Source organism: Dermacentor silvarum, chromosome 3 (genome assembly GCF_013339745.2).
Source record: "Dermacentor silvarum isolate Dsil-2018 chromosome 3, BIME_Dsil_1.4, whole genome shotgun sequence".
NCBI lineage: Eukaryota > Metazoa > Arthropoda > Arachnida > Ixodida > Ixodidae > Dermacentor > Dermacentor silvarum.
Genome location: NC_051156.1, coordinates 141,306,404 through 141,330,244, shown reverse-complemented (window position 1 = coordinate 141,330,244; position 23,841 = coordinate 141,306,404). Strand labels below are relative to the sequence as shown.

The 23,841-nt window shown below is 47.6% G+C and overlaps 1 pseudogene; it reads left to right on the top strand.

Annotated features, from left to right (window-relative positions):
- The window catches only part of LOC119445852 (SEC14-like protein 2), a 70,081-nt pseudogene that overhangs the window by 43,055 nt on the left and 3,185 nt on the right, over positions 1–23,841 (top strand).

Below are 23,841 nucleotides of genomic sequence, written 5' to 3'. Positions count from 1 at the left end.
ATGGAGGACAGATGTTACGGTATAGCTTGCCTCACTTGTTGAACACATTGGTAAGTAGTGGAATACTTCTGGAAACCCTTAGCATTCGAGATATTAAAAATGAATTCTTACAGTACCTCCTTTTTTTGCATTTTTCGACTCTAAGAAGAGAGTTCAAGCCATATTGTTGTTGTTTGTTTAGAGAAAGACAAGCGTGCTGAAATGCTTACTTCAATCTGAATACTTCTTCTGTACTCCTTGGTATATATCCTCAATGTCTTAATTGTTCCAATTTGAAAACACTAGTTTGTGCCTTGTAAATGTTATTACAAACATTGTAACTTTTTGGTGAGGTTCTCAAAAGCTGTGAATTCAGGCATATGTGATTTACCCTCTTATTCAACGTAAAAAATATGCTTGCATGCTTCTATTGTATGCCTTGTAGATAGGGGCCTGGGCTTTCCTCAAGCTAATTGTTTCGCTTAATTATTGCCCAAGCTTTGCGACATCTACACGGTGTGAATAAACTGAATCAAATTGAATAGAAGTGCGTATAAAGCATATACGGTTTGGAGCTAAGCATGCCTACCTGGTTACTTCGACAAAACGTTTGCCCGACCTCTGCACAGTTATAAATCAGTTGGATAGAAAACCGTTCACCTTGAACAAGATCTTGGGACCATGGCCTCGCATATCGCAGCTACAAAAGGCCACAAAAGCACTGCTGCGGTTTGTAAAAACTACAGGGTTGAGTGACGTCTGTGATCCAGACTGAGTCACTGTCAGTGATATAGAGCAGAAAACTTACCACGTCAACGATATCCACAGGGGACTTTCTCTTCTTCTTCTAATCATTCCCTGCCCTTTTTCCTTCCCCCAGTGTAGGGTAGTAAACCGGGCTCAGTCCGGGTTAACCTCCCTGCCTTTCATTTGTCATTTTCTCTCTCTCTCTCTCTCTCTCTCTCTCTTGCGCGCGATGGAACACATGCGTGCACAGAGGTGTGTGTCAGTGCGTGTGCCTGTGTGCACCCTACACGAGTATCGAGGGTTTTAGCCTGATGTTTAGTAAGCACACGTGCTTTTTTTTTCTTGCATGACCAACCCGGACGACAGCCCGGAACTTCGACATCCAGCAGTCTAAAGAGATGATGAAAAAGGCAAGTACTCAATAATGCATTATCTGGGCATGATATTCAACACTGTCGGCTCTGCGAGAGAGCAAGACGCCGCGAGTGATTGAGCTTCGTTAAACCGGGCATAAGTTTGAGAACACCGAGATTTTTTTTTTTTTTTTTTTTCGCAGAGCATTGCGTGGAGGAAAGCCAACAACATCGATGGCTTGACAAAGGACGACTACAAGCCACCAGAGGTGAGCGAGTTGAATCTAGTTTCACGTGTATGCTAGAGATCTTAAAGTACGGCATTCGGGGAAGCCTTATAACCTTCGGGGCATACTAAAACCTTTGTTCAAACAGCACGTCGATATCTGCGCACATAAAAATAAGCACGATAGTGGCTCCCACTATAGCAGGACGATTGAGCATGCTTCCAAAGAATCGCCACCTGCTTGATCCGCTGGTAGAGAGACACAAGACCTACATCTGGTAGTGCACCGTAAGGACGGAAAGAGTGGAGAAGGAAAGGCAGGGGTTTAGCACAACCGGTTTGCTAGCCTACACATGGGAGCGGGATGGGGGAAAACGAAAGATGGGGAAGAGAGAGAGACAGCACATAGCACAGCACACACATCGTCAGTCACAGTCCGTCACTCTTGCGTGGTACGTGACATCACTGTCACAGCCGCCTGTCCAAGCCCGTTTCTTTCAAAAACCTAAGTAGTCCCTTCGTCGCCTTAAGCTGCGATGTCTTTTGTCAACGACATGTGAGAATCGTTTCAACTGACATTGGTCTATTGTCAAGGTGCGCTAGAACAGCACTCCAGGGACTGCCTCTGAACATTATATTCAGGAAAAGTCGCATAGAATGTGTTCTAGCGTCTCCTCGCAAAGACAAACATTGCAAAAAGCGGTGTCGGCCATTCCAATGAGAAATGAATAAGATTTCGTGAATACCACCCCTAGCCGTAAGTGATAAAGCAGAGTGACCTCTCTTTGGCGGAGTCCAGTTGGCATACAGAGATGCATCAAAGAAGGCAGGTGGTATTGACGATTACTCCGGTTGGTCTGGATGCTTGGTGTGCACCATATAGAGAGTGTGATGTCCTGTGCACACACTCGAAGTCTGCTGGCTGCGTCGGACCGTGAAAGTGGTATTGCCTCTTCCTGTGTGTCTTCAAGAGCTGCCCGAGCGTCATTATGACGCCGCAGTGACTTGGCAGCCACTGAAAAGTCACGTGGTGTCCTTTTTCATGTGATGTATGGAGTAGGCATCTAATGTCGAATGCGAGCTGTTCGTATGGCCCGCGACGCAGAGCTGATAGCACAGATTGTAGGGCTGCTTTTGAGTCACTGAAGATTGACCATTGTCGAGGTGGTTTCCGATTGACTAAACAAAGTGCAGCGCGCAGAGCAGCTAGTTCCGTAGGTTTCTGGGCGTAATCATTGACCGAGACCTCTGTTGGAGGCCGCACGTGGCCTACATGAAACAGCGCCTGACAGCAACTTCCCAGTTGTTAAAAAACTTGGCAGGCAAAGACGTGGGGGATGTCAGTAGACGCAATGCTGAAACTCTACAGAGCTCTCTTTCTCGGCTTTCTAAGATATAGTCTACCTGTACTGAGCAACACTTGCAGGACAAATATTCGTGTTCTGCGGGCAGTACAAGCTCAAGCCCAGATGCACGTCAACAGAGGCAACTATTGCAATTGCTCGGGGCCATCCAATGCAAACTCACATTACGGTGGAAGCCCTAAGAACGCACATCAGACATTTTGCACGTGCCCCCTATCACCACCTTGCTACACTACCCTCAGACAGGCGCCAAGCATCGTTCTCTATAACTATCGTCAAGTGCAACGACAAACTTCCCTCGGGCTTCACCGCTGCATCTAAACCATCGATACCCCCTTGGTGTCTTGTTAGCCCCACAGTACATCTCAGTATACCAGGAATCAGGAAAAAAATCTGATCTGTCGTCTGCCTGTGCTGAAACAACGGTCTCTGCTTCTTTTGCACGATAGGTATGCGGACAGTGTACATATTTATACTGATGGTTCCACAAACCTCTAGTGTTCGTCCGGTGATGTGGTTGTCCCAGCAAGAGCTATTACCATCAGTGCACCGAAATATTCTTCAGTTATCCAGCACGAAATTAAAAAGTAATATATACGCCTGCACGGCGCAATGCATTTCGACTTCGCGCAATCCAAAGAGAAAAACTCGACGACCTCGTGTAATGCCCACCTCCATATTTGTGTTGTCCTGACTGCACCACTTTCAGGGTTACTCCAGAAGCATAATAAAGAAGATCATCTCAGTCCTCGTGAATATGCCAAGTGTCACTGCAAAAATAATAATTACCTGCTCGCTATCACCTGTTAGTTTACTGATGTCGTAAATGCGACCCATCACTGCAGTATCCTCATGTCTTTTCTTATCACTGACGGGCCTACTGCATAACACCTACTACTTAAACTTATCGATACTTAACCTTACCTATGGCCTAGCACCAATAGGCTGCCCGTCTGCGGTTCTACTTGTAAATCAGCCTGGAAAAGAAGGATGATTGTTAACAACGCTACCTACCCATTTGACTGTGACGGCAATTAAGAGCTCGAAAGCGGGTTTGCTATGTCCGTACTTCAACGCCAACCACGCGGCCTCCGTCAAGTCTTTCTCCGCGGCTTCAGCCTCACCATATCACTATAAGGAGAAAAGTAGAACTTTGCCCAAAGCCACGGCCACGGGGATTCGAAATAATGCGCGTGTAGCAATGTGCAGTTGGACACGCTGACCACTGCGCTTGGCGCTTGACAAACCTCTGCAGGGATACGTGTGCCGTGTACACTCTGAGACTAGTGGCGCTTGTGCGTGTATTTCGGAGGCCACAGCACGCAAAACTATGACGGACGAAGTAGTTCAGTGCATAGCAAAGATTTAAGTTCTTGATAAGATGGCGGTGAGAGCCTGCTGAGAGCAGTAAATGAGAGCCTGCTGCTGTTGGAGTAAATGAGTTCGGAGTCGGCGGAATCGCTGAAGACTGCTGATTTCTTTTTCTTTTTTCTTGTTCTTCTTGTCGAGGTCATAGGAGCGTACTAAGTAGCATTGAACGAGCTTTGGTTTAGTTACCTTACTTTTTTATGTTAATCTCTTCGTTTATAGCAAGTGAAATGGTAATCATTTGTATTTTCTTTCGTTTTGCCAAACCTCCGCCTTGCTTCCTTCCCTGAACAGTTCGTGCACAGCACCCTGATCGGTGGCATGTACGGCGTCGACAAACAGGGAGGCCCCGTGTGGATCTACCCGTTCGGTAACTTCCAGATCAAGCGTACGTACTAGCCGCTTCTTCTTCCCAACATTGTAGTCGTTGGTTTCCTTTCTTTACGCTAACGCACCAGATAAACGCCTGGGTGAAAGTGCAAAAATATTCCGTATCTTTAACACCTGAACTACGATGGCGCCTTCGAACATGCTGATAGAATGGCATATATTGGAGTTTGTTTCAAGGTACTAAGGGATTGTGTAAGAGCGTGTGAAATTACGGCTGAAGTTCTTAAATATCATGCCCAAGCAGCGACGCCCATGACTCATGATGGCAGCACCAATTCCCCGATACCTTCGCACATGTCAGTCATCATAATACAGGACTAGCTCACTAAAGTTTCTAGATAGGGTACGCGTTGACCTTCGACTGCAATTCATAAATGAATAAACCACTACCTAACTTAATCAGATTATGACAGTGTTATGACATCGCAAGTAGTCTGTCCGGTAATACAAAGGTGACGTCGCCACCAGATTTTCTTTTAAGATTCCTTTCCGGCGAACTTTACATATTACTATAAAGTAATATGTCAACCATGAACTCAGCTGGTATCGAGGAGCAAGTACTACTGGTCGCCGACAATACCATGTGCAACCTCACTCTCTCTTCCTGCAGCATTCCTTCGGGGCTGCACAGTTAAGGAGATCCTGATGCTCATGGCTTGGCGCTGCGAACAGGGCATGAAGAAGATGCGAGAACAGTCCAAGAAGGTGAGCAAGCTATCTCGTCACGAAGACGGGAGAGTGTGGCAGCACCTGCCCGGGGCCAGCGTAAAACATATGTGACGTACGCCGAGCAAGGTCTAGCGGAAATGGTGGCCGTGTACATATAATGCCATGTCCGCAATAGTTCTGCACACCAGAATGCTACTAACCGTATGGTTGACATGATACAGTGTGAGACACACGTGTGCGTGCGTGCGTGCGTGCGTGCGTGCGTGCGTGCGTGCGTGCGTGCGTGCGTGCGTGCGTGCGTGCGTGCGTGCGTGCGTGCGTGCGTGCGTGCGTGCGTGCGTGCGTGCGTGCGTGCGGGGAGGGGGGGGGGGGGGAGGTGCGCAGTGGTCGCTTCCATTGCTACGAGCCGCCGGAAGTGTCTGCTGCTGACGCGCGTGCGTAGCAGTTTTAGTGAAGCAGACACACTCCTGTGTTTTTCCGTGGCACGTTGAAGAATACAACGAAGACCCGCGCCGTGATTGCTTGAGTGTATCTGTTGCTGGCGGCGTCAGCTTTTCTCCCGAACAAAATGGTGCTGCGGAAAGACACCGTGCGTCTTATCTCACTTTTTCAGAAATCGAGAGCAGCCGCGAAAGCTTCAAGAGCGCGGTTGGCATGGCAACGTTGACATTTGGGGTACCCGTCCCAGTGCTCCTTTGCGAAAAACAGCACGTGACTTCCGCCACACCTTCTCCAATACGTTCGTGCTGGCCAGGGCCTCTCCTAGGATTTCCTTCCTCCATGCTGGCAACGGACTGCCTTTGTAGTGCAGAGGCGTTCACACGTGTATGTGCTTTCCACGCACGATTTACATAGTTGATGATGAGGACGATGCTGATGATGATGTTTATTGGCATCCCCTTTGAAACGGGGCAGAGACAAATAGTCACCTAGCCTGCTTGATTTAATCAGTTTTTAATATATCTATCGCTATCTAGTATTTTGCCTATCTGATCTCGATCTTAACTTTCGTATATAAGATGTATCTAACTATATTGTACCATTACCTACGCTTGCAATGTCTCCGCTTCTGTTAAATCCCTTCCCTGCTTTTTTTCCACCAATATTCTAATCGTCGCTTACTTATCTCGACGGCTGACCAGTTAATCTTTCCACTTTATTTGAATCCAATCGCAGGTGAGCGCAACGCCGCCACACGTCACTATAGCTGGCAAATTTAAGAACCTTTGCGAGATGCCGTACATCACAAAAAAGCTTTTCGATTACATAAAGAGAATTCTTAGCGACACCTGGAGCCAAATTGGGAACGCTGTCTGCAATGTTCCAGGCCTCCGCAAAAAGAGAACAGAATGCAGTTTTATTGTGTTATCGTCGACCAGATCGAAAATTGTTTTATGGAGGCAAAATAACACGCAACCTCTAATAACTTCCTTCGCCATCAAAAATAAGCCTGATATATACTCTTGTTTGAAAGGAACAATGTTTCCCGCTTGCTTTATAGCAATATGGTGCTGCCACATGGGAATTAAGCTGCAAATGAGTGCACTTGCAGTTTCAAAGAAAGGTATCAGCTGCAGCCTACGCCCTAAGGAAGTCCCTCCATCTATTCGCTGGAAGTGGTGATAGTGTGAGACTCATGTTGGTTCTTGAGCTGGCACGAAAACATTTGGTAGCGTTAAAATTTCACACGTTTCTAGGCGTTGATGAAAAGCTATGAGAAAGGTTGAATGCCTTTGATACCCATAAACACTTGTATTAGGAAATTCCCAAGAACTGCGCCACTGCTTCACAAAACGCATGTTTTTCTAACATGTTCCTTTGGAAGAGGAACGAACCTCATTTTTTGTGTGTGGTGGTTCTCCCTAAAACTTAAAAATATTAGGAAGATTATGGTGTATATTGCAATCACTTTACAACATTTCCGACCAACTGACTATGCCTTTCCCACACACCACAGCCGTGATACTACGTAAAGCGTCTTCTTTCTTTCTTTCTTTTTCTGCTTAAACATTGCGGCTGTCTACTTGCACCCACTCACCAAATACGCTGTTCTCGTCTCGTCTCTGTGATATTAATAGGCATTGAAAAAGCTGTCAGGTAACCAGACGCCTCCCTAAACTAGTAGAATCGGCGAATATACTAACAGAATAACATATTTTGTCTGCGCAGCGAACAGTTAATCGTGTGGGTAGCCCCCTGTGACTAGACGCAATGAGTCAGTTCGCCAAGAAATGAGCGCCAAAGCCTGCCCGCGCCGAACGTTGAGTTCCTCCCAGATCAATAGGAGGAGCCACGTCACCAAAATTACGTCGCATCTCTACCTCGCTGTTCACCTGCTATGACCTTCTCTATTCACCCGCTATGAGTTAACATCACGGACACAACAGCAAAGTTACCATGCCTACACGAATTTTCCTTCGTCGCTACTCATGCTCTGCTGGGGCCTGAAGCACGTGTTGTTTTTCGCGAGCTTCATTTGCTGTCCTAAACGCTCGGACAAGTTTGCTGCTGTGCCGTCTATCGTCACGCATCACTTGTCGCGTGATTCGAATCTGCTTCTTTATGCTTTGTACAGCTTCTTTCAACGCCAGGTGCGTTTTGCAAGGGGCTCTTGACCGTTCGATTGCTCTCGCCACAGCCCGCAGTGACCTGCGTTCCCATTCGAAGAAGTCTTGTTGGGAAAACCTTGCTGTTGCAGTAATATATCACCTTCACTGACAGTAATGACGTTGAAGATTAGCATCTGTGTAGACATTTTTTTTCTCTCTCTCTCTTCTGTATGCAGCTGGGAAAGGTCGTGGAGACACAGACGGTGATCTTCGACTTCGACAACTTCTCCATGCTGCAAGCCCTCACCACCGAAGGCAAGAAAGTTCTTTGGAATAAATCCGCTGCCGAATTAGGAGAAATCGATGGCCAACAATTTTAGGTGCTTCATTTGTGTTTAAGTGATGTGCCTGTACGATGCTTTGTATACTTTCCAGCCTCGCAGGAAAGCACTTGCGCTTACGCGGGCTGTTTGTTAGCTTGTTCGTTAACTTGAGGTTCATTGATTGGTGGTGGACAACTGAGGAAACATTGTGTGCACCTCATAATGATCTGCATATGTCCTTATTTAGCGTGTTGTCAAACTGGTCAACACACTGGTTGCCACGCACAGCTCTCAAAGTCTGATTGGCAATCGTGTCACATCGAGGTTCTCGCTGGATTTTTTTCGCTTTAGAACTTTTTCTAGGACACTGTGCTGCCGACGTTGAACGCATCGGTTGCAACTAATAACTCAAATAGAAAAGCAACACGTGGGGACCGGTTAGTGTTCTCCGTGGTTTCCTAAAAAAAATTTAATTTGACCTCTGCAATTCTTTATTTATAACTATATATGCTACATAAGATGCTATACGTTTTTTTCTTTCTGTTGTTTTTCAGCTGTGAGCGCAGTGTCGGCATTTATCCGAATGTACGAGGCCAACTACCCAGGAGCGGTTACATCAAGCCTTCGTCATCAACGGTAAGCAAGGAGTGGTGGTCATTTCCATGCCGTAAACTAGTTTAGGCCAGGTTATATCAGTTTAACTAAAGTTATTTAATCCAGCTGCACCAATGTACCTTAAAAAACAATCTATATAAGATTGCGAAGAAGGAAGCTGTTCAATGGCTGCATGATGTGCACTAACCGTTCTCTACGCCAACAAGGTTACGAATACGATAATTGAGCAGATGTCCTGGCACAAAAGCTAAAGACGCAGTGGGCCTAGTTAACCCTAACAGGCGTACATTTATCGCTTCGTGCAAGCGTGTGTTCAATAAATTTTATCCGCATGTGTCTTCGCGTTCACCGAGTACCTGAGGATAATGGGGGTCGTTTTCTCTATTGACCGAATTGGAGATACCACTTTCAATGCATCGATTCAGTCTACGAAGGGCAACTAGTGCAAAGCGTGGTAGAGGCAAACCTCTGCGGCGTTGTCATGAAACTGATATTTTTTTTATTTTTTTTTTAACGCAGCGTCTTCTAAATTAACTCTGGCATTCTGCGTACGTTTCGACACATTATTAAACGAGGTTATTTACCTCGAAATGCAAGTCGCAAGTGTAGGCACCGGGGACATTAAAAGGTTTTAACAGTTTTTTTTTTATTTTTTCTCTGTTTTTAATTACTATTATTATAGGGATCGATGCGGTGGCGCCACGTGCCCAGCGATTTCGACATCATTTCTGCACCGCGCCCTTAATTAAAATTAAATCCTGAAGTTCTGTATGCCAAAACCACGATCATGTTCTGAAACGCGCTGCATACATAGTGGCGAACTGCAGTTTAATTTTGACTATCTCAGGTTCTTTAACGTACTCGCAATGCGCGGTTCACACACGTTTTTTTTTTTTTTTTTTTTTTTTTTTTTTTGCATTCCGCCCCCATCGTACTGCACCCGCTGCAGCCGGGATCGAAGCCGTGACCTCGCGGTCAGAAGCGCAATGCAATAGCCAATAAACCACGCCCTTTATTGCATCGAAAGCAGATCCAAGTGTTACTACTCTTCTCGTGCACGTGAACAAAATTTCGTGCTCAGGATTGCTAAAATTAGGACAGCGAAGTTCGCGTAATGCCGATTACGTTACGTAACTGACTGCCTTGAATTCAAAGTCAGCAATACACGCGTTTAAGCGAGCCCATCGTTCTTTCGTACGCGCCCAAGAAATCAGTCCAATGGTTCGGGACCTTTAACAGTCTCCAATGTCGTAACTGCTGTACGACATGCAATGAGCGGGCAAACTTTGGCGGGAGTTTCAAATTACAAGTAAAGGCGCCGCATGGCTCATTACTAATAGCTCCTACCGGCGCACAAGAGCTGGGTCACGTGCAGAAGCATGGTCTCTATTGAGCAAAGAAAGAGAGAAACGAAGAGGGTAAGGCAGGGACGTTAACCAAAGGCGTGCCCGGTTGACTACCCTACACTTGGGGATATTGAGCAAAGGGTAATAAAATTAACATCCAACAGTTATTGAGCAAAGGGCCTTACAGCAACTATGCGATGTTAAATTCATTACTCGCGCTAAATAATTGACCTGTTGTCGACATGTCTAACGACGCAAGATTATGCAGCTCGCTATGAGGGACGCTATAATGGAAGGCTACGGGCAAATCTTGGCTACCTTTGGGTTCTTTATGTTCGCTTAAATCTAAGTCTACGAGCTTTCATGCTCTCCCAACCCTTGTCAGAATGTGGCCGTGATTCAAACCCGCGACCTCAAGCTCGAGAGCGAAAGTGTTATGGCCACTGAGCCACCTCGACGTATGTGTACCCCGCTGAACCAAGTTGACACCGCCTACTGTTGTTCAATAGCCGAGTTGGTGTTGATCAAGCACAGACGTTTCCATGGTTGCAGGTGCCGAGCGCACAGCTGCGGAATAAATTTGGTATTACGCTGGGCCAAAACTGAGTTAGTCGCATTCAGTGGTTAAGCGTCTTGTCTGTCGCCAAAGTGAACGAGGCGCAGTTACGAGCCCGCTGCACCGAAGTATAAACCAACGCTTTTAGCATATAAGGTAAACTTACGTGAAAGCGTGATTGGTTTCGACATTTGGCGTATAGCCGACGACGAATGCGGCGCGTCGCTTCTTGGTGGCGCTTCGCCTTGCAGCGTGCGGCTCGGGAGCTCCTGAAAGTTTTTATTAGCAAGCGCCGTGCGCGCGCAAATTCCGGCTCCGCAACGCGCCGTTGACGACCTGGAGAGGCTCGATTGCGGCGCAACCGAACGCTTATGCATGCAGTGAATCTCTCGCCGTCGCCACCGACGCGTAAATACATTCATCAAGATGGGCGGTTCTCAGAACTGTATAGACAGGGGGAGGGCAGGCACGTCGTTTGAGGCGGCCGCGTCGCGGCCGCCGTCAAAACATTCGGAGTCAAGGTCGTTAAAACATCGGAGTCAAGTCGCGCCCTTTACAGAAGGAACGAACTCGCGAGTCAGTTTCGGCTCGATAGCATCTTCCATGGATAGCTAGTACCTGAGTCTTTGTTCCAGAACATGCATTTGCATATACGGGGCTGAGGAGAAGGAAAAAATGTCTAAGCAAGATACAAATTGTGCGAGGCCGGGAACTGCTTTTTTCGCGAAAGGGCGTTGGGCTTTGACCAGCCGTAGCCAGAATTCATTCTATGGTGTAGCTGTACCTGTAGGGAAATTCCAAACTGATACAGACCACGTCAAGGCGGCGTGATCGGTGTCGAAGAGCCACGGGCGGGCTAGACTCCCAGATCTTCCGAAGAGCGTGATAACTTCTTTATGCAGATTCGCTCTTTTTGCTGCACGAGTTGCTTGTATTCGCATACATCTGAAAAGGTATTTCTTTCTTCTTCTAAGCGTAAGAATGGAAGTCAAAACATATAGGATGTTTGCCTATAGGGTTTTGAACGTGAGATGCATCTCTTGCCGTGATCCTGTAACATGTCTATCTCGAGAGAAACAACTATAATTTTTTATAAATATTCCGTGACAGAATGGGCGCTCATTAGCATTTGGCGCTCCCAAGTGGTCTCTCTCCCAAGAACTGACAGAGTGCAATGCTGCTTAGCTTCCGCGATCTCACGCGCACCGGTGCGTTTATCAAGACATGAGCATGGCCCGACAGACCGTTGGAAGAGCGTCGAGTGCGTTAGAACCAGCATTTCCGCGCGCGTGTAGTGATAACGTTAGCTAGGATCAGTGCCAGCGCGACATAATTGTTCAGCTCAAACGGACGGGGCTGTGGGTCACGCATAATTCGATATTTCAAATGTATTGGTTGATAGATGTCGATATAGACAGTGGAACATTCTCGAACCGCCTAACGATTGGGACTGCCGGGCGAAGCGGATGATCCTCCTAGTGAGGTACAGACGAGAAGATCTGCATGGAGGGGGTAATCTGCAGGCCGAGGTAGCGGTATATCAAGGGGCGCAACTGACAGAGATCAGATGGTGTAACATGATATAGCGTCGTTCGATCGGTTCGTGAAGCATTCGAACAAAAGGCTGATCTATGAATTGACGTTGCAAGGATGCTGCAAGCGTGCCGGATCTTATCAAATGGAATGCATGTGGGAAGCTGTCAAAATCATCGACAGATCGAAAGGGTGTGCAATGTCGCAAAAGGGCAGCCTTGGAAGGCTTACTCAGTCATTTGTCGATTCTACGGGCTACGTTGTAAATTATATCCTGCTTCCCAGTGCCACCTCTGCCTGAAAGCATGCAGTTCATGTACACTTGCTACACATTCCGGATCGATGATATAGCACTTATCCAAGAAAGACAAAGGTGTCACAGGAAGATGAAGACTTGAAAAAAATTCGCCGACGATTACGATACTCCCCAATGCGAAAGTTCCTATACTTCCTATACGCGCTTTCATTTCGCGATATATTGGCTGGCGCGGACAAACTGTCTCGTTCGGCACGTTGCAAACGGAGCGAAGTGTGGTGCGACTTCCTCGATAATCTGGAGATCGCGAGAGCCAGCGCGTGGGTGACGCCTCCATGGACGCGATTTACAGCAGCCGCCGCCGCAGACAGACCTCCCAGACGATGCGCGCTACTCTGGCGCCATCTTATAGCCATCGTCGCCACACTACACTTTTCTTCTCACGCTTTCGCCATACCCTCCTTCTCCGCTTTCCTCCTCGCGTCTTTCCTCCTCGTTCGCTCGGTTACGCCGACGATCGCCGCAGGAACGGGCGCCTAATAGCTCCGCTCTAAAAAGGACCAACAATGAATTGACAAAAGAAAGAAGTCTCAGGCTGAATCCTACGTTTCTACCAGGAGACGTACCTTCGTCAGGGGACAACTGAAGCTTAAGACGTCATTCTTTTATTTTGCTCGTGTTTATATTTTACGAGAAGCGGTTTGCATGGTGACGGCTTAGTTTGGCGTCCACGTCGGGTGAATGATATGTGAAAGCTGTTTACGTTTTCTTTCCTTTTTTTCACTTTTTTCCCCACTCCTAGTTCCGTCCCTGTTCTCCGTTCTGTTCAACCTGATCAAGCCCCTGCTCACAGGAAACACGCTTACGAAAGTTCACGTCCTCGGGAAAGGCAAGTACCATTTTAGGATGTCAACTGTTTAGTTCATTTCGATTACGGACATTACTGAGACCTTAGTACGTCAACCGGCCATTTCATGGCAGTGTTAAATCTAGTAATATCACCCGTGTCTGCAACTGGTGGTGATGGTGGTTGCGTTTTTGCTACAGGCGATTTTAGCCTGGCTGTTAATCTCAGCAATTCCTCCTCCCGAGTGCCGCTGTCAGGAGCATTAAGCGTGCTACCGCTGATATATTCGTTCCCAGTTGCATAAAAACGCGAGAAGACGCGGCATTTTACGCGAAAAAGCGCGACAACTCCTTCAAAGCTAAGCGAAGCCCTTCCAGAAACATGATAACTCGCGCCATACGCATGGGAATTTTCTATTTTATTCAGTTCATCATTATCTGTCGCGCCATCTGTAATGCTGAATTTACCTTTTCACTTTCTTATATCAATTATCTTTAGCGCTGGACACACACGAGTTCGGCCCAATAAGTCTTCAATCTGGTGACATTTCATACCATTTTGACAGTACAACCGCCTTTGCAGTTGTCTATAAAACGTAGCCGACGTGCTGCAGTGTTTGCACCCTCTTCTGGATACGTCAGGGACGAGAAAATTGTCTGGCGCTACCGGACTAGCAGGCCACCGTTTGCAATGTCCTTTCTGCAGCAAAAACCACCGATGCAGTGAGTGATAGGCCAAACAATGGGCAAAGGCACGCCTTCGTTTTGCAGTTAGATGACTGCTGACGTTCGCCTGCTACAATGTAATGTTGTTGACATAACGGAGCCTTTAAAGCAGGGCAAGTAGCGGCTTCCAAGCTACTTGCCCTTGTCAAGACGTTGTCAAGCTGTCTCTAGTCGTCTACCATAGACGATTAGAGACACTTCTTAAGTCATCTACGGCAAGTGCCTAGACACACTTATTAAACTTGTGCGTTCTCAAAACTTGTGCTTGGGTGGGCACTGAACACTGTTCCGCTCTTTCCTGTGCGCTTCATGTTTACTTTAGTGCAGCTCTTGGGCGAATGACCATATTTCGCTTTCATAAAACTACTTCCACGTTGCGGGCTTCCGCAAAACGGATTTGTCATGATGTACCGCTTTTGTTCTTCGTGTGCCATTTCCGCTGAACAACATCAACAAAAGCCTCGTGCCAAACCGAAAACAAATAGGCACACGCGCGTGCGATACCGGGGCGACTAAACGTGTGTTTCTTGTGGCGCGCAGGCGACAACTGGAAGGAAGAGATCCTGAAGTACGTGGATGCCGACCAGCTACCCAAGCAGTGGGGCGGCAACTGCGTCGATGAAAACACCGGCGACCCATTCTGCTCGACGCACGTGAGTTGGCTTCTTGCCTAATAGCGAGGTCCTTTCTGCCGGCCATTCCATAGCTTCGTTCACAGCTCACTGCGCCCCGCCGAATGGCATTCGCATTGTTGGGATATTCAGGCTTACTTCCCAGTACAACACAAGCAGCGCACTATCGCGAAGAAGTGCGACGCGAACACGACCATTCAAGCGAAATATGGCTCGAATGATGGACCGGATCTCAATACTGTTTGCCAGGGAGTTGTCGGAAAAGTTCCGGTTGCAAGCGGACTTGATTGCAGGGCGTCGAGGCGCTGACAAACGGAGACGACGTCCGACACCGTCGAAGGGTATTGAGCGACGAGTGCGTTGAAAGCAGTAGATCCTATACTCTTAAGAAGGTGTCGCACGCGGTCAGTTTCTGGCATGACACTGTCGACACGGCGGCAAAGTGCGAGGATGTCCTCAATGTACGAGGTATAGGACTCGCCATAATACTGTATGCGCTCAGACAGCCTCTTTTTCACAACTTCCGAACGAACCGTGGGTGTGCCAAAAATCCGCCGTAGCTGCTCCTTGAAAGAAGACCAATCACGGAAGTCTCTCTCATGATTCAGGAACCATGTCTTGGCTACTTGAGAGACGTAAAATGGTACGTTTGTTAACTGTGATGTCTCGTTCCACTTGTTGCACTCGCTGACACGATCGTAGTTGTCGAGCCAGTCTTCAACGTCCTCACCAGGCAAGCCAGAGGGTGGTTGGCTGGCACTTGAACCGTGCTGGTGGACGCTGCGAGCTGGTCTTGCGACAGTGGTGGCCTCTTGACATAAGCGGCGTCCCGAACGTAGCTCCAGGAGAGATCTTGAATTGGATTGAGGTCGAAGGGATCTTAAAGCACCTCCACCACTTGAAATACCACGGCCCTGCTCGAAGCGTGAAGAACAGCTCAAGCTGATCGACAGAGCTAGCAAGATGGCAAAGGCCACAGGGGCCCTGGACTGAGGGCTCCACCTTCCCCGGGATGCGACTTTACAATTGCTAGTAGGTACAGTGGGGTCGTGGCACTGCGGGTCACGTGACTTCCGCTTAACACGTGTTGTCATGGCAATCGTGGAGCTCCTAGGTGCCTAGGGGCATAATCGCTTCGGGACGTTTGAGCACTGGTCTGGCACGAGACGGTCTTTGGAGGGACCGCCAGTCGTTTGTCCACAGGCGCGAGGACAAGCGGGTGCAAGAGAGAAAATTGCGTCGCTTTTGCGCAAACGGATAGTGTTCGCGTTTGCTCGCAGCGGAAGCCGCGGTGCGGGGCGCCGACGCGAAGCGGCGGTCGTTAGGGTGTTGCGAAGCGCAGCGTAGCAACACCCCAAATTAAAAAATACTGCTCCAGTCAGGTGGACTGCTCCCTCCCTGATAGTGAGATTATATTTGGATCATCAAAACAGTGATGCGTTTGTTTAGGAATACCATCGTTTCTTTCTCGCACCCGCTTGTCCTCGCGCCTGCGAGAAAGAAACGATGGTATTCCTAAATAGATGCATCACTGTTTTGATGATCCAAATATAATCTCACTATCAGGGAGAGAGCAGTCTACCTGACTGGAGCAGTATTTTTTTAATTTGGGGTGTTGCTACCCTGCGCTCCGCAACACCCCAACGACCGCCACTTCGCGTCGGTGCCCGGCACCGCGGCTTCCTCCGTGGCACCGGGGCACAAACGCGAGCAGTATCTGCTTGTTTACACCATCACAGTTCACCGAGAGCAAAAGCCGTCATGCCACACCAACACTACTGCAAGGATTTCCGCCACTAGAACAAACGCTAGAATAATAAAGCGCGGCCGGCGTGGGCCAGACACCGCCAGACATTCAACGCGCCCTAAACGATTCGCTCCCTATGCACGTAGGAGCTGCCCTCTGCAAGGTCGCTACGCCCGGTCCCGGAGATAAGAGAGCCACGCTCAGTAACTAGCAGCCTACGCGCGGCCGTGCAGACCAGTGCCTCAAAAGTCCCTAAGCGATTATGTCCCTATGCACCTAGGAGCTCCACGATTGCCATGACAACACGTGTTAAGCGGAAGTCACGTGACCCGCAGTGCCACGCCCCCGCTGTACCTACTAGCAATTGTAAAGTCGCCCCTGAGTTACCTCCTTTGTGAAAATCAAGTTTTTCAAGTTTTTCATTCCATTCTAAGAAGGAAAATGGCGCCGACGCAAAACGAACACGAGCCGCTGATTGATGATGGTTTTGTACAGATGAAGGTGAAGTCTGCATAAATGCTCTACAGCACACACACACACACACACACACACACACATATATATATATATATATATATATATATATATATATATATATATATATATATATAGCGCATGAAATACGCTAGCGCAAGACAGGGGTAAGTGGAGATCACACGGAGAGGCCTTCGTCCTGCAGTGGACATAAATATAGGCTGATGCTTATATATATATATATATAATATATATATATATATATATATATATATTACTGGCTGGTCACCTTCCCTAATGCCATGTACAGGGTCGACCACAGCTAAGGTGAACACCTCATTAGTATTCAAGAGATCATAGAAGCTGATGTTCAGTACATAAATCGAAAAGTCATTATTGTCTTTATCGACACCTTGATTACACATCGTATAACGAACATTTCACACGTGAAGTAGAATAAACGCTGTAGTTTTACCGGCTTCAATACTAATGAGGTGTTCACCTTAGATGTGGTCGACCCTGTACGCTATGGTTATTTGCCTACACCTCTTCTTACAAACTGCTTTGTTTCTTTCCTTACCTTTGCTTCCCATCTGCTCGCGCCACTAAATGCACGCTCGATCCGGCCTGTTCCATCTCTTGCAGCTTCTGCGATTCTCGGCCAATCACGTTTCATGCGATACTCTTTATATTCTATTTTTTTTCTTCCGATCTGTCTGTGAACGTGCTCTAGGCTGGTATAATAGCAGGAGGGCTTTCTCTTGGTTCTATTCCTTTCTTATGCAATCCACCGTTCACTCATCAATCGTAGCGACAACGTAGACGGAGGGATGCTTGGACCTCTGACAAAGAGAGCAAATGAAAACAATCGAAATAAAATCGTTCAACTATCTCGACCCTGCTCTTCGCTCAAACTTAAATTATAAAAAGGAAAATTTGTCAGCAATAACTCTAGCTCTTGTACGTGATACCTCTTATGCGAAAGAGGCGATAAAGAATTGAGAAGGATTAAAACGCCGCTCACACGGTTTTCGCAGGCATTTTGAAAGACGATTTGGCAAACCGGGTGCTTTCATCCGGTCCGTAGACTGTATAGAAATGAAATATCAGAAATGCATAAAACTTTCGACGAGTCGTTGGACCCAACAACAATGCTTTATTGACTCGGTATGACTTTTACATACGCTTCGTTTCGCTTTTTTCCAACAGGAGAGCAAACTATGCGACAAGAACGCAATATGCAGCCGCTTAAAGGCGCAGTAATGTTCCACGATGATGGCATTACACTGCAGGCATGGGCGATGAAAAGCGCTAAGCCATGTGTATCACGTCTGCTGGCGAATTAGCGGGGTGACGTAACAAGCTTCGCTCATATTATTTCAGGCCAGCCTTCTAGTACGTGTGTACTTCTCGCTGACTTCGCTGTAACAAAGCACCCTGATGAGCACCTCGAAAAGCAAATGCCCTTGTTCCTCTAAAACGCTCATGGTTTCTACAGAATGGGTCATTTATGCGGTGCACTCGGAACTTACACGGTCATCATGTTTCAGATCCGACCACAACCTTTTTCAGTCAGTCCGGGTTCCGATGTCCCCGTCAGATGGTCATGGCAACAGCTGCCTGCGTGATTCGCCACTTTTTGTTGACTCTGCGGTGCTTATGGCAGAACTGGCAACAGTAGCCAAAGCTACAATAGAGATTTAGCCTGTCCGTTTCACGTACAACAGTTCACGGTTTACCAGAGCACCAGAGACATGGACGGCAGCACCCACAGCGTTCGTAGTGACCTCATGTGCCACGTTGTTCAACCAGAAACACCGTTCCATCGTTCGAAACATTTTACAGCGATAGCTTTTTTTCATCTACTTCCCCTGGTTCTCGTTGCTGGCGGACGGCGATCTAACACGGTAAGGTGTACGTATTCAGACAGAAGGTGTAACAAGAGTGATGAGGAAAGTAAAGAGAGAAGAAGGAAGCGCAGTTGTCGAGGAGGAGGAGGAGGAGGAGAGTAAGGAGGAGAGAAGGAAGCGCATGCGCAGAGTAGGATGAGAGACAGGGGCACGTGATTGATTGGCGCAGGTCCTGCTTTTTGTGCGCTCTTATATATCGAAGTGAATAATTACCTACTCGTCCACATCGCAGTTTTATTGCGCATAAGAGGAAGGTAAAGGTGAAGAGGGCGAGCGCCAGGTTGAATCTTATCCAGGTGAGAAACGCAGCAGGGTAACCTGAAAGCTATCGCTGACTACGACAACCATCTTTGGTGGTTTCTGCCAGAATTTTTTCTCCGTTGTATGTTCTTGGGAAGAGAAAGAAAAGTAGACAGCAATGCATGATTATGGTTGCTCCTATGTCTTTAAGTCCAACACCTCAGTAGCACATAGTCCGTCCCCACAAGATCACTTTTGTGCCTTCAGTGGCATAGCATCACAAGGTGGCGCCACCGGTACTGCTGCTCACCTTTACGTCACCAGTGCTCCGGTATTCCGTATATGGTAATCCGTATGGGGATAATGATAAACTGCTCTAATGACTCCATGACCACAAATACTGTGAAGGTCCAAGTTATTGGCCACCCTCACCCATCGGCACCCATATCTCTGATTGCGCCTCATCAAGAGTGAGTAAACACATGAGCAGCGATGACATTGCTCCTCGCTCTAATGCGGCGCGGAAGATGCAAAAAAGCTCGTTGCGGAAAATAATCACCCCTAAAGGCAGGACGGATGCTTGCCGCTTCTGATATGAGTATGTACACGCTCGAGAGTCCGACGAAAATAGGCGCCTAGACTCCTGGTTAGTTGCGAAGAGAAATGGCGTCTACTATTTCACAGCCGTAAGCTTTGTAGTTAGTAATCCATAGTTCTAGCTAGGCGATTATTGCTACACTAAACTTTGATATCATTGCGCCTCAGTCTAGCTAAGTGAAGCTGCTGCAATGTGGCGCCGTAACCTCCGAGTTCCATCGGCTTAAGATGTCTGACGAGAAACAGCATTTTCAACAGCAGCAACAACGGTACCTGTCGATACCTGAAAGACTGCGTGAAGTAACGATAAAAGTTGGAATAATCAGGAAATATTCTACTATCGACGGGGCCACTGAGAGAACCTCTGGCTGCCTACCTAAACGCTATCGGCAACGGACGTCGGTGGGTAGATATGTGACTAATATTTGCTGGAAACTAAGCTTTACACAGGCAATGTAGCACGCCATGATTTCTTTTTGCAAAGGTTCACCAACCACAGAGAGATAGAGAGACAAAGAGAGAAAAGGAAACAGTACTGGGCGTTATTTTGTAAAACTGAGGTTGTCTATTTTTCTTTTTTTTCTTTTTCGCAGAGAAAGTACTTCATCCTAGCGAAAAACTATTTTGATCGTGTGCGCGAACAAGTCAGGAAGTGCTAAAAGAAATGTCCGGTAAGGCAATAGTTAGATGATATTTTCTCCCATCAAGGCAGGTAATCACAACGCGGAATCGAATATTTTTAAGCTAGAACCGTTAAGTACTAGTCCGTATTTTCAGCGCTCAAGAACTTTAAGTGCAGAAGTCTCGTATGGTTAGGATTTCTCGCTGTTTGTTTACGCGGTGGAAAGCTGATTGCGTAACTTCTTGCCTGCATATGCATGCCTTTCGCGTCGCGCTTGTGTCTCTTTCCTTCGTTCTAGTCATTAGCGCTTTGCTGCTGTTTACAACCGAGGGCCCGTCAGTCTCCCTGCTTGGTAAACACGCTAAATTGCTAAGCTTCCCCCTGATCAACAGTGGTGGAACAAGAAATGTCACCGGAGCAGACGTTTCAACAAGAGGACTGTCTTCGTCAGGGCGAATACAGGGTTGTTTGTCAGGGCGAATAGGAAGGTAAATTCCCTTCTAGGAACGTTGGTTCCAGAGACATTCCTTGTTAACCACTGTTGATCACTTCATGTCTCGACCTTCCTGTATGCCTCTGTCTTGTTTCAATACCATTTCCCGTGTAATACACAAGATCAAGCTTCAGTCCAGCTGGAATTACATCCAGTATCGTCTGCCGCGCTTCCTTTTAAATGCGAAGCATTTTTTGCCGGCGGCTCTGTCCGTCCCTCCCGCGGCGTCCCACACCCCCACAGCGCATGCGCGTCTTCTCCCCCTCTCTCTGCTCTCGTACGCTCCCCCCTTTCTCTCCTCTAGGAATCCTGTACGGAGTGGCGCCCGCGTCCCACATCCCCACAGCGCATGCGCGTCCCCTCCCCCTCTCTCTCTCCTCTCCTACGCTCCCCCTTTCTCTCCTCCAGGAATCCTCTACGGAGCGGCGCCCGCGTGCCACACCCCCACCCAGCGCATGCGCGTCCCCTCCCCCTCTCTCTCCTCTCCTACGCTCCCCCCCTTTCTCTCCTCTAGGAATCCGGAGCGGTGCGCACGACAGGTGGTGCGACAGCTGCATACTCCGCTGGGGGCGCCACGGAAGTTCCGCGGTATGAAAATGACGGAGCGCGCGCGCCTCATTCTCTCACCTGTGCAGCGCCGCGATGAGCGCTCGGGCCGCTGCCGCGAAATCATCTCCCGCTCAAGCTAACCATCTCCCCGCTGCTTCGCATCCACACATGATTCCCTTTAGCGGGAGATGGAGTGTCTTTTTTTCGTTTTCTTTTTTTTTAACCAGAGTCGTTGCTCGTGTGATTGGCACGTCGCAGATCACCATATGGGGGCGAAATACACATCATAATATGTGTCTGTTTGGTAACAGTGAAGCATCAACAGCAACCTTGCATATTGAAGAACTACGCATTGACTTAGACGAATGGATGTTCAGTTACGAATACAGATCAGTTGTTATTGACGGCCATTTCGACGCTACCATTCAATAAATGGGAATCGAGCGGCCGCCATTGTAGTGAACGGCGCGCAAACATCAGAACGTTTTCGTTTCACCAGCTCATACATAAGCGGTAAGCAATACTTTTTTTCAATAAAATAGAAAAACGCTTATCCAGAGGTCTTCCACAGTTGAGGTTTCTGGCTCAGTGAATATGCACCAGGGCACTTCTCATGTTTATTTAGACATCCTATAGGAAATATATAGATGCCTTCCTATGTAGTCTGTACAGTGTCGCTGTAGACTCATGGCCTTGCATTGTTTTGTCAGATGATGTATTAAGACGTTTTCAACACCCCTTTCAACACTCCTGAATTCTACAGGAAACACATACACATACACGGAAGTAAATTTACCTGTTAACTACATATGTATGTAAGTACAGTGTGGGCTTAATATATCCAAAAGGTCAAGTCTAAGCAAAGCCCTCTACAGGAAGCCTGAACACTGTCTTAATACGTTTGTACGGGTTTACCGTTTGTCATAAGTTCGCAAACGCTTTTCTCTGCACAGTTGTATACTGTTGACCGACGCAAAACAACCAAGTGAGCGAGTGAAACACTGCGACAACTGCCGTAGGTGTGGCATACGCTGAATGTTCTCAAAATTTGAGCACTGTACAATCTTAGTCCGGCACAGTCGGAGGCCTGCTGGAAAGTAGTGTCAAGGGTACTCGATTTCACAAACGCAGCACTCAGAGTGGTATATAGTCCGAGGACATTAACATCGTCGAAGGACCTCCAACACGAAACTAAACAAGATAGCCATAGCTATGCTGAACAAACGCTCAAACGAAGGAGGCGAGTAAATAAAGTATAGTATACAGCCCTCTCCTCTCCCCAAGCCACCGCCGGTTTTCACGGCAGACCGTAGTGGCTGGAAGTGAAATACCATAAGCGGTAGTGGCGGGTGCTTGCTTCCTGCAATCCTTAGCTGCAGGAACTTGCACAAACATGCCCCCCCCCCCCCCTTCTTATGAGTGGTCACTGTGTAGGGTATTACGTCGCATATCGAGATCAGCGAACACGTCGGAGTACTCGCGTGGGCTGTCAGTCTATGCAGAATACGTGGGCGTTCCATCGCCTCGTCTCTTTAGTAATTCAAGGACTGAACGGTCACAGGCAGACCGAATAGTAGCAGTAATAGTGCTGACGTGTGAGGTTCATCTTTGAAATTGAATATCAGTATTACTGCTTGTTCGTTAAGCACTTGCGTTAAGTAGTCTCACCGCAGTGTTGGGCTTAGCGACGAGTGGGTGTGGCACACATATGAGAATATATACGCTTGCAACGAATCGTTCACAATCTGCGTGAGCGCTATAATTTAAAACACGAAGTACCCACCGCGAAATGCGGATTCTTACGCTGGCCGTCTGCAAGCTGTGACTGCCTCGTGACATCAAGTGACTTTCTAGTTGAAGCTAAACGCATATGGCCGTATTGCACGAATAGACCATCAGATTCCGTACACAGCAATGGCCGCTTATGGCAATATCCGAATTATTAAGATTCAAATGCCACGATATCAACATCACCACATTATTTTTCTAATTAAGCGACAAACATGCCCTACCTGTCACTGCAAATGTGGCGGTTATATCAATTTTGATGAAGAAATTTTGCGTGTACATCTGGTGTCCCCTACAAAACTCGGACCAGAATGCTATACGTGCTTGAAATATCACTTGGCGAACGACATCAAGGTTTGCTGAACCGCCTTGCTTGGATCCGCACTTGATAGTCGTTGAATAACACACCAGTTCCAACACTAACGTCCCACGGTATTACCATGTTATATGTTGTTGGCCCGACCACTTGGTCACATTACTGTACTTTGGAAGGGCTGATTATAGTTCGTGCTCAGCAGCAGCAACAACAACTGCAGCACCATGGCCGCGATTTTGTAGCGATGCCTTATGACTTATTTTGGAATAGTCTTATCATCCACCGCTCACGGCCGGCTGATTCCGTTGATAACGCGAGCGGGCCGTCGCTCTGACCACTGACGCGCGATAAGCGCGAAAAGGCATTATTACTTTAAAGGCATCGCTACAAAATACCGGCCCATGATCGTCACAACAGCTGCGCCGCAATCGTCGCTAGCATAAAGGCTTCTCAATGCGACGCAGCCTCGAGACCTTCTGGACAAGATACACATTGCAACGCACTAATCAAACACAAGGATGAGTACAAGCACAGCACGTACTGCCTATATGCCCCGTCCTCTGGGCTGTGTTCCTCACGGAGACATGTTGCCTATAGCGCCAACTTGAGTTACTGTAATGCAGCTGC